The following is a 9,126-nucleotide window of genomic DNA, read 5'->3' as shown; positions in this document are numbered from 1 at the left end:
GATAGATTACTATGTTCTGACTGCTTTAGCTGCTTTAGCTCTGTATCATGAGCACACATTTCTCTCTTGCTAACCTCGAAATGTGATTTACAGTCATTTAGAAATGAAACAATTCCATCTAATAAACACGATTATGCTAGCAAATTCACTTGGGAATTGGGTATTTGTAGCTGATGCACAATCATCATGAACAGTCCAAGCCATTTTTGCAATACGATCTGCAAGGTCAATGCTGGGTGCTGGTGGTTGGACCATGGACAGTGTGAAAGTTTTTTAAGAGTCAGGACTGAAATTATCTTTTATTTTTAGGGGCGTTCTGGCATCATAGCAAGCCAAGGCTGCTGCTCTTGGAGAAGTTTCAGGGCTTCACAGATCTTATTTTAGAGGACATTTGACCCCGACTCTCTTTCCAACAGCTTCTGGGAAAGACTCGGAGATAGTTTGTAGTGATTTTCGGCTTCATATTTCAAACAGGCTAAGCGCTGGTGATATTTCTCATAGAAATTTTGAATGAATTGTAAAGCACAGCATTTAGATTTCAAGGGATAGTTCACCCAAAAATGAAAATGTTGTCAACATGTACTCACCCTCTTGACTTTACTGAAATACAAAATGAGATGTTTGGCAAAAATGTAAGCACTTAAGCGGGATTTGTAGTTCTGACACACACCTCTCCAAAAATGTAACACTGCGTTGATTCTATGGAGATCATTTCCTGTTACGCATTTCTGCTTGCAATTGTAAACACAAATTTGATTAGCATATTTAGCTCGGGCCTAGTCCACACGTACACGTGTATTTTTATAAACAAACTTTGTTAAAAAATTTCCACACGAACATGCAAAAAATGTCTCACCTCTGCATGAACAACAACATCACAGGCCAAAAACTCTACAGCTACACGACAACGCTGCAACCAGAGTTTTTGAAAATCTTCACCTTACCGCAGGAGTTTTCATAAAAGGTTTTGAAAATACCTGTGTACGTGTGGAGTCTGTGGACAGGGCATCAAGGTTGACTAGTAAGGAGTCGACTATAAATGGAGTCGAATTAGTTTAAGTTATATTTTAACTTTATTTTTATAATTTAGGGTAACTCCTCACTGGTAAAGAAAGTGGAAATGAATTGTAAATTCAAGTTAAATAAACGTAAAAATTTTAGTGCAACAAGGAATTTTTACAGTGTAGCAATCTGCATGTGTAATTGTACATCGATGCAAACAACAATGCTGAAGTTTAAATGAAAACTCACGCTTATAGACCATTTCAGCAGTAACAACATAAACAAGCGGCTGTCGCGGTCCGCACGTAACTTCCGGTAAACTCTGCTAAGAATAAATAACAATAAAGTTCTTTAAACGTAGTTTATTTATATAACAAGCAAAAAAACAACACATAGATTACCTAGGAAACCAAATCATTTGTTATTTTCGACGAGGCATTCGTTCAAGAGATCAGTTTAGTAGCTAGTCAGACCATTAAAAAAAACGAAACCGGAAGTAAGGTTCGGATCCAGACGTGTATCACGTGCGTCCGATGAAACCGTCTATACACAGCAAAATCACCAGTGTTAAATTTTCAGGGACGGTGTTAAATACACAGTGTTGATGCTGTTTTAACACTATCTGGTAATAAAATAACACTGCCATTGCTAGGCCAGTGTTAAATTCACGACAGTGTCAGTGTTAAACAAGGGTGTTATCAGATTTCACTCTGAGCGGTGTAAATCAAGCCACGCCTCCACTAAACATATCCTGTCAGGGATTTTACCGCCATTTTCTTTCACAGGAGGACTGAAGAGAGCAGGTAAATCAGTCTCATAATATTCACATGGTTTAGCTAAATTAAACTGTTATTTCTCTGTCTGACTCTACGCAGCCATATGCCAAAAAACCTAAATAAGATATTTTTCCCATTTTATTTCCCCTTTGTTCGTTATTTGGTTCAGTTTAATCAGAGCTACCTTGTGTTACGTTGTTCCCTTGTTAGTTTAGAATAAAGTTTAACTGCTAGCTAAAAGTTTAAAACCAAGAAGGATAATATTAACAGGAGATATGAACGAAAGATTTGAACCATGATAAAACGCGACATGCACTACAAATTGAAGGTATGAAATTAAGTTAAATGAAAGCTCGTTTATTCACCATATGATGCTCGTTATGAGGTAATCATATAGGCTAGATACCGTGAGTTAACAAGGTCGTTTACATGCACGTGAGTGCACGGATATCGGTTAATTATTCAAATTACTGAAAAACACGGAGAAAACCGCAACCGCATCGTCATGTGTTTTTCTAAGATGTATGCAAACAGGGGAAATATCGCCAAACCAACAATTAATTTGACCAAAACCTCACAATACATCATCATTTGTATGCACAGATTGGATGCATTGTGTGTTGTAAGCTTTTCGTGGCGCTAGATGTCAGACAGATGCAAATGGCAAATACATACGATAGTGTAAAACGTGTATGGCGAACATTTGTTTTTTTCTGTCATTATAGATGCTAGTTTGGTGAAAGTTCACACTGAGTGCTTCAAATCATTCAGAAGAGATGCTGTTTTTAGGGCAGTTTATTAAAGAAGACCTGACATGGATGACTTCCAATGAGAAACGACTGCTAATACTTATATAAATTCATTACAGAAGGTAAGTTTATATATTTATACATATAAATCATTTTATTTGACATAACTGAACAGTTAACCAATCTTTTTAGTATATGTAGTTTTGTACATATTATTATTATTATTATTATTATTATTATTATTATTATTAATCTGGAAAGAAACTCACATGACCTGCTGCCAACTTTAATAAAAATATATTATCTTCTCATACATCGTTTTGCTATTGATGTCATATTAAATAGCAATCAAATTGATTACTATTTTGAAAATGTATAAATGAAGATTCATATTGTCTTGAGTGCTGTTTTTAATATAAAAAGAATGTTGAGTTTTCAGAGTCTTTATTGTCATTTTTGTGATAGGACCCTACCAGACTATATTTAAATACGGCATACCCATGAATTCTGGAACTGTTATTCCTTAACCCAGTTTGGAGGATAAGAGCTTACCAACTAGTTATGTGAGTACACACAGTACATTTGTACTGTACACTGTCTCTAACATGATTTATTATACTGAGATGATTTTGATTCAAATAACGGTTAAAACTGCACCCTTTTTGGTATTTTCTTGACTCTTTTTGTCTTTGAAAATCTGCAGAAATATGCTGAGGTGATGTATTGCAAAATAGCCAACATACAACAATATGGATGACCCTCTGTCTGGTCAACAGGAGTTTAAATATGGTAAGTGTACATGGGTTTGCTACTTTTACGGTTTTAAAGTTTAACTGTATACTCATGGTGTTTAAATTCTGTTTTGCTAGGACGGGACAGTGATGTGGCAGCTCTTCCCTGGCTCATTCACCTCTTTCCTTCATTTGTGAAAGGAGGAAAGACTGGAGAGGGTCAATGTGCAACTGAAGCTACTGATTGTGCTATGTAATTTTTTTAGTATTTTGTTCTAGTTATTTATTCAGCAGTTAGTTTGCTTGCATTGTTCACCCCATGTAAATGCATACAAGTTCATAAATACACATCAAATACATTCATCAAATACACTCTTTTAAAACACTTAGGTGATGAGCATCAATCCATGCTTTGAGGGGGATGAATCAGCACAGCCCTGCCTGCACTGCGTTGGGAACAGAAGTTGCATCCAGAATTTTTGCATCATTCTGGACCAAAAAGCCATTCCCTCCATGATGAAGACCACTGATGCAGCCTTCCACTACATCATGAGTAAAACAACTACAGAACTAAATACCAGGTTGGAACGTATTTAAGAAAAATGAAACGTCTTTTGAATTGAAATGTCTGTTTTGTTATGGATAAATCTTTAGTATTGTGAAGGATAAGCATTTCTGCCTGCCAGTAAGGTAATTGCAGTGTATTTTAATGTTCAAGTTTTGAGTAGGGTGGCTAATTTTTTTTAACTCTCATTTGATTTATTAAAGACCTTATAATAAGTGGTTTTCATGTCCCTGTGCTGTGGTATAAGATAACTTTCATTATTCCATACTGTATTCTGTATTCTAATTGTAGCTGAGGTATTTAAATAAGCAGTATTAAATGCAAAGTGTTGTGTGTATCAATGTAAATATTAAATGTGATGTACTTTAATAAAAAGAGGTTTTGCAATATTTCTTGTCATTTGTCTTTTATAGAAACAACCCATTATTAACAAAAGTGGCTATTAATCAGTATTTTAACACTTAACATTGTTGAATTCACATTACACTGGTGTTGACCTTAAATTAGGAGTGTTAATTTTTAACACTGTATTTCTGTGCCAACACCAGTGTAGTGTGGAAACAACAATGAATAGTGTTGAACAAAGTGTAAAATTTAACAATATTGAGTGTTAAATTAACATATAATGAGTGTTGTTAAATTAACACTACACTTTTGACTAAATTAACACAGTGTAGTGTGGACACATATACACACTTTTCCAGTGTTAAATTTGACACCCTGGGTGTTATTTTAACACCAGTGATTTTGCTGTGTACGGCATAGAGGCTACAATGTAGGTCCTATGCAGAACTATAATTCAACCTAGTCATAGTTAGACCTAACAAAGAGTTTCGGTATTTTTTCTATTTAAAACTTGACTCTTCTGTAGTTACATCGTGTACTAAGATCAACGGAAAATGTCATTTTTAATTTTTTTTAAGTCTTTGGTTGTTTTTTGCGCGATGCTAATGGTCTATTCAGATTCAATAATTTATGCTAAGCTATGCTAAAAATGGTACCGCCAGACCCGGAGATCGGCTGAATGGATTCCAAAATTGTAAAAATCAAATGTTTAACCCTAGGGGAGCTGGAAAATGAGCCTATTTTCAAAAAAAGTGGAGTGTCCCTTTAAATAAGTAGGTTAAATTATCTTCCAAAACAACGTTTTTTTACTTTATGCAGCATTATATTTGACAGTGTACACCTTTCTACCTAAAGAGTGCATATTAGTTCCTCAAAGATACATATTTGTATCAAATGTATAGATATACCTAAATATTGCATTTTAGGACATTTAAATATGGTATACCGTTCCAGTTATAGTTTTTGTTCTGGGAGTGCGTGGAAGAAAAAACATCATGAGCTTGGAATGACATAAAGGTGAGTGAAATATGAGAGAATTGTATTTAAAAAAAAGTAAAGTCCTAAAAATAGTAATATCCCGAATCTATGGAAAATTAGCGTAGCCTACTACTTTATGCAGAGATCCAGCTATTTAAAAAAAAATAAGAGACCCCAAAATGAACAATGCATATAATTTCTATTTAAAAATAGAAAAATAACTTATTGCTTGAAGTCTACTAGATTTATATGTAAAAAAAAACTTAAAAACACCTCTGACGTGCTTAATTTTAAAAGCATTAGTCTTTTGGAACTGATGTCTTGAATGGGTCCCATTAACCAGTATTTACTTTTCAACCGACATACTCTATTCATTAAAATGCTCATCCCTCCGTCTCTATGGTAACACAATTCTCAGAGATGCTGCTTAGAGAGTGAGAGAGAGAGAGAGAGTGTGTTTGTACATGTGTACTTCTTTGTGCGATTGTGTGTGTGTGTGTGTGTGTGTGTTAATTGTGCAAGTGCTCATTCTCCCAATGTCTGTGACAGATTATCACAGATGGAACATGTTGGACGTCACCTTAAGCGAGCCTGAAGCGTTTCCTTTACCAGAGCACTTACTCTTGGCTGTTGCACTGAATAATTCATCACAGACAGGTGAGACCTGCCCTTTTCTTCATATCTCCATCCATCTTCATCTTCAGTCCTACTCTTTTTGAGTACAAGAGAAGATCTCATTCATGTATTTGCGGTTATATATGAAGCAGTGATAGCTCTATGAGAATGCTATGTACGGCAGATAATCGATGGGGTGTAGAAAATGAATAAAAAACACTTTGCCAATAAGACAAACCAAAAAACTTGCCCACATTTAATAAAAAAACAAACATCTTTGTCCTCACTGTTTACTGAGCACATCTGTGGAAGGTAAACACATTAAAACTATGAAAGCACTTAGTTTTGGAAATAATTCAAAAAGTGGGCAAGCTGTGCTGCGTATTGATAACAGCTTTTGTGTCTGTGTGGTCTGTAGTGTTTGGCTGGTTCTAGTCTGAAAGCAGAACCAACTTATAATGTGACACCGGGATCTCATAAATGTGGGTCAGCAGAGGTCAAAGCTCACCCGAAGATGAGAAATCACACATATTTCAAAAAGATCAGTAGCAGCTGTTGAAAACAAACCAAATAAGCATCTCTAAGAAAATACGGTTTTGAACATAAAAAGATACGATTAAACTTAAATTGCATTAGGGTAATGCATTTCATAAATGCTTTTATCCAGTATGTGTGTTACCTTGGGATCGAACCCACAACATTTGAGCTGCTATCACAACCAAATGAGCTATAGAAACAATTGAGCTAAATCAAAGTTTGGCAATTACCCTTAAAGGGACATTCCACTTTTTTTGAAAATATGTTCATTTTCTAGCTCCCCTAGAGTTAAACATTTGATTTTTACCGTTTTGGAATCCATTCAGCCGATCTCTGGGTCTGGCGCTAGCACTTTTAGCATAGCTTAGCACAATCCATTGAATCTGATTAGACCATTAGCATCGCGCTAAAAAATAACTAAAGAGTTTCGATATTTTTCCTATTTAAAACTTGACTCTTCTGTAGTTACATCGTGTACCAAGACTGACAGAAAATTAAAAGCTGCGATTTTCTAGCAGATAGGAACTATACTCTCAAACTGGCGTAATAATTAGTGAATAATCAGTGACTTTGTAAGTGCTAGCATAAGTGCTAGCGCCAGACCCAGAGATCAGATTAATTGATTCCAAAACGTTAATGGCGCATTCACACGGGGCGTAAGCGTTAACGCTTAACGGAAGGCTTGTCTGAAGCGTGGCCAACAGCCAATCAGAGTGGCCGCTACACATGCTCGGTTCTTCCATAAACGTAATTGGCTGGCTCTGCCTAGGTTATTTGCATAAGGCGATCTGATTGGCTGACGCACGCGTTGCTGCTTGAAAAGTTGAGAAATGTTCAACTTCTGCCGCGAGCAACCACACTGACAGCGCGCCGACGGATCCACAATTCATTTCGCCAAAGCATGACATCACCAATTAAAAGTGAATGGGAAGCGTTAACGCTGACGCCCTGTGTGAATGCGCCGTAAGAATCAAATGTTTAACTCTAGGGGAGCTGGAAAATTTGCATATTTTCAAAAAAAAGTGGAATGTCCCTTTAAGACAAAAGTAGGTGTCCAATAAAATCAACTACGCCGATTACATTGTCTAACCATCCAAAGTAATTTTGCACACGCCGCTGTAATGCACCTATACGCACAAAATGTTTTTTTGCTGATGTGGGTTGAATTGTGTTAACTGGTCCCAATAGGGTCATGGGCATTAACACATGCAGGTGCACATATGTTCAATGTAAGCCATAGGCAGAAACCTGTCAGCCGTCTCACAGGTTGAAACGTCTGCTGCCGCATTAATATTGAACGGGCCCCCCTCTGCTGCTTGGTCCCATGCAAAGCCCTTCAGATATTAAGCCAAACCATCCCCCCACCCCCCCACACCATCACCATCAATCCCCTTGTGTTTTCCCAATAGTGAGGATCGGGGTGCCAGGGCTGATGAGGTGGTCGTGGCTTCATCATGACAGCAGGGGGAAGGGTTGTAGTTTTCCGCTGGGGAGCAATCAGCCTTCCTCCTCCAGTCAACAAAATGTCAAGTCTGAAAATCTCAATTAAAGTCTAATGTGAGCTAAAATAGCAGCAATTGGGTGATAATTGCGCCTGTGTTACGAGCGCTCGTATTTCCAGCTATTTAATTCTGCTTGATTAAGTAATGCATAAGCATGCAGCATCTAATGGTTAGGTGATGTTGTTGTCAGCGTACATTAACTGATTATGCCACAAGAAAAAAGCACACCATTGATCCCAGGTTTGAATCATAGACACAGATGGTTCAGGTTAGAGGTTGCCTGTTAATTGGTTGATTTTTAGGGTGGGTGAGCTAGCTATTGATCATTTTTGTCAGTTGTTTCTGTAGTTCCCATAGTGGTGAGACATAACACACTGATAAAAGGCCCAAAATAAATCTGTGCCCATAGAAACCTGGAGGAAGGTTGGCAGGTATCCCCTACATTACATCCATCTTTCGCAGAGTTTTTTTCCTACAGTATGTTAACTTATAAAGCATTATTCTACAGTGAACATCCATTCATACAGTAAAGACATGACAAAGCAGTCCTATGCTGAACACGACATAGACTAGTACAACATGAATGCATTAACAATGCTAGTTACAGTTTAATACAGTACTTAAGTAGTCTAATAAAAGTTTGTTGACATGCTGCATGCATTACTTATTGTATAGTCAATTTAATGTGAAATGGGGACAATCAAAATCAAATTGTGACCAAAATATAATGCCATTTTAATTTGTTTACTGTTATCAATATAAGTACTACTACCAGTTTCATTAAATACATTTAATGTGTTTATATTTGCTTTATTTATCACATAAAAGATAAAATGCAAAAAATGTGAAAAACTGCGTTTGAAGTTGGGACTGCTTTTTGGGGACCTTTGCGAATAAACAAATTTTAAAGTCTAACTTAGTATTTTACATTTTGTTTAAGTGAAATTCCACTTTAACATATCAAGGTAATGAAAGCAACTTTTTATAAGCAATTTCATAACCATTGTTGTTTTATAAGCAACTTTCAAAATTTGAAACCACTTGTAATGCAAATTTTTAATTAAAATGTAAACCCTTAACTTTGGTGTGGCCAAATTTTTAACGTAACAATTAACAAATTTAACGTAAAAATAAAACGATTATAGCTTATTCTAAATTTAAAATAATCTTGAGAAACTATATATAGTTTCATGTTTCATCACCATTTTGCCGAAAGAATGGTGTAAGTAATTTCCTTGGATAGTTTTAAGAAGGTATATTTCAAAACCGTTTTGCAGTAATGATAATTCAGTGACAGTAATGTATTAATTTGTGACAAGTGTATGC

General features: G+C 36.1%; 1 long non-coding RNA gene across 2 annotated transcripts; it reads left to right on the top strand.

Annotated features, from left to right (window-relative positions):
* Positions 1 to 1,622: 1,622 nt before the first annotated feature.
* On the top strand, positions 1,623 to 4,550 carry LOC135774947 (uncharacterized). Of its 2 annotated transcripts, XR_010543783.2 has the most exons (6): positions 1,623 to 1,805; positions 2,504 to 2,649; positions 2,993 to 3,090; positions 3,231 to 3,316; positions 3,397 to 3,511; positions 3,649 to 4,550. It is a non-coding gene; the product is annotated as an uncharacterized lncRNA (long non-coding RNA). The 2 variants fall into 2 exon arrangements; XR_010543782.2 differs by lacking the exon at positions 1,623 to 1,805 and having other exon boundaries at positions 1,812 to 2,649.
* Positions 4,551 to 9,126: the final 4,576 nt, after the last annotated feature.

The sequence above is a fragment of the Paramisgurnus dabryanus genome, chromosome 7 (assembly GCF_030506205.2).
Source record: "Paramisgurnus dabryanus chromosome 7, PD_genome_1.1, whole genome shotgun sequence".
NCBI classification, from domain to species: domain Eukaryota; kingdom Metazoa; phylum Chordata; class Actinopteri; order Cypriniformes; family Cobitidae; genus Paramisgurnus; species Paramisgurnus dabryanus.
The sequence above is the reverse complement of the archived record's forward strand: the minus strand, read 5'-3'. Positions and strand labels throughout refer to the sequence as shown.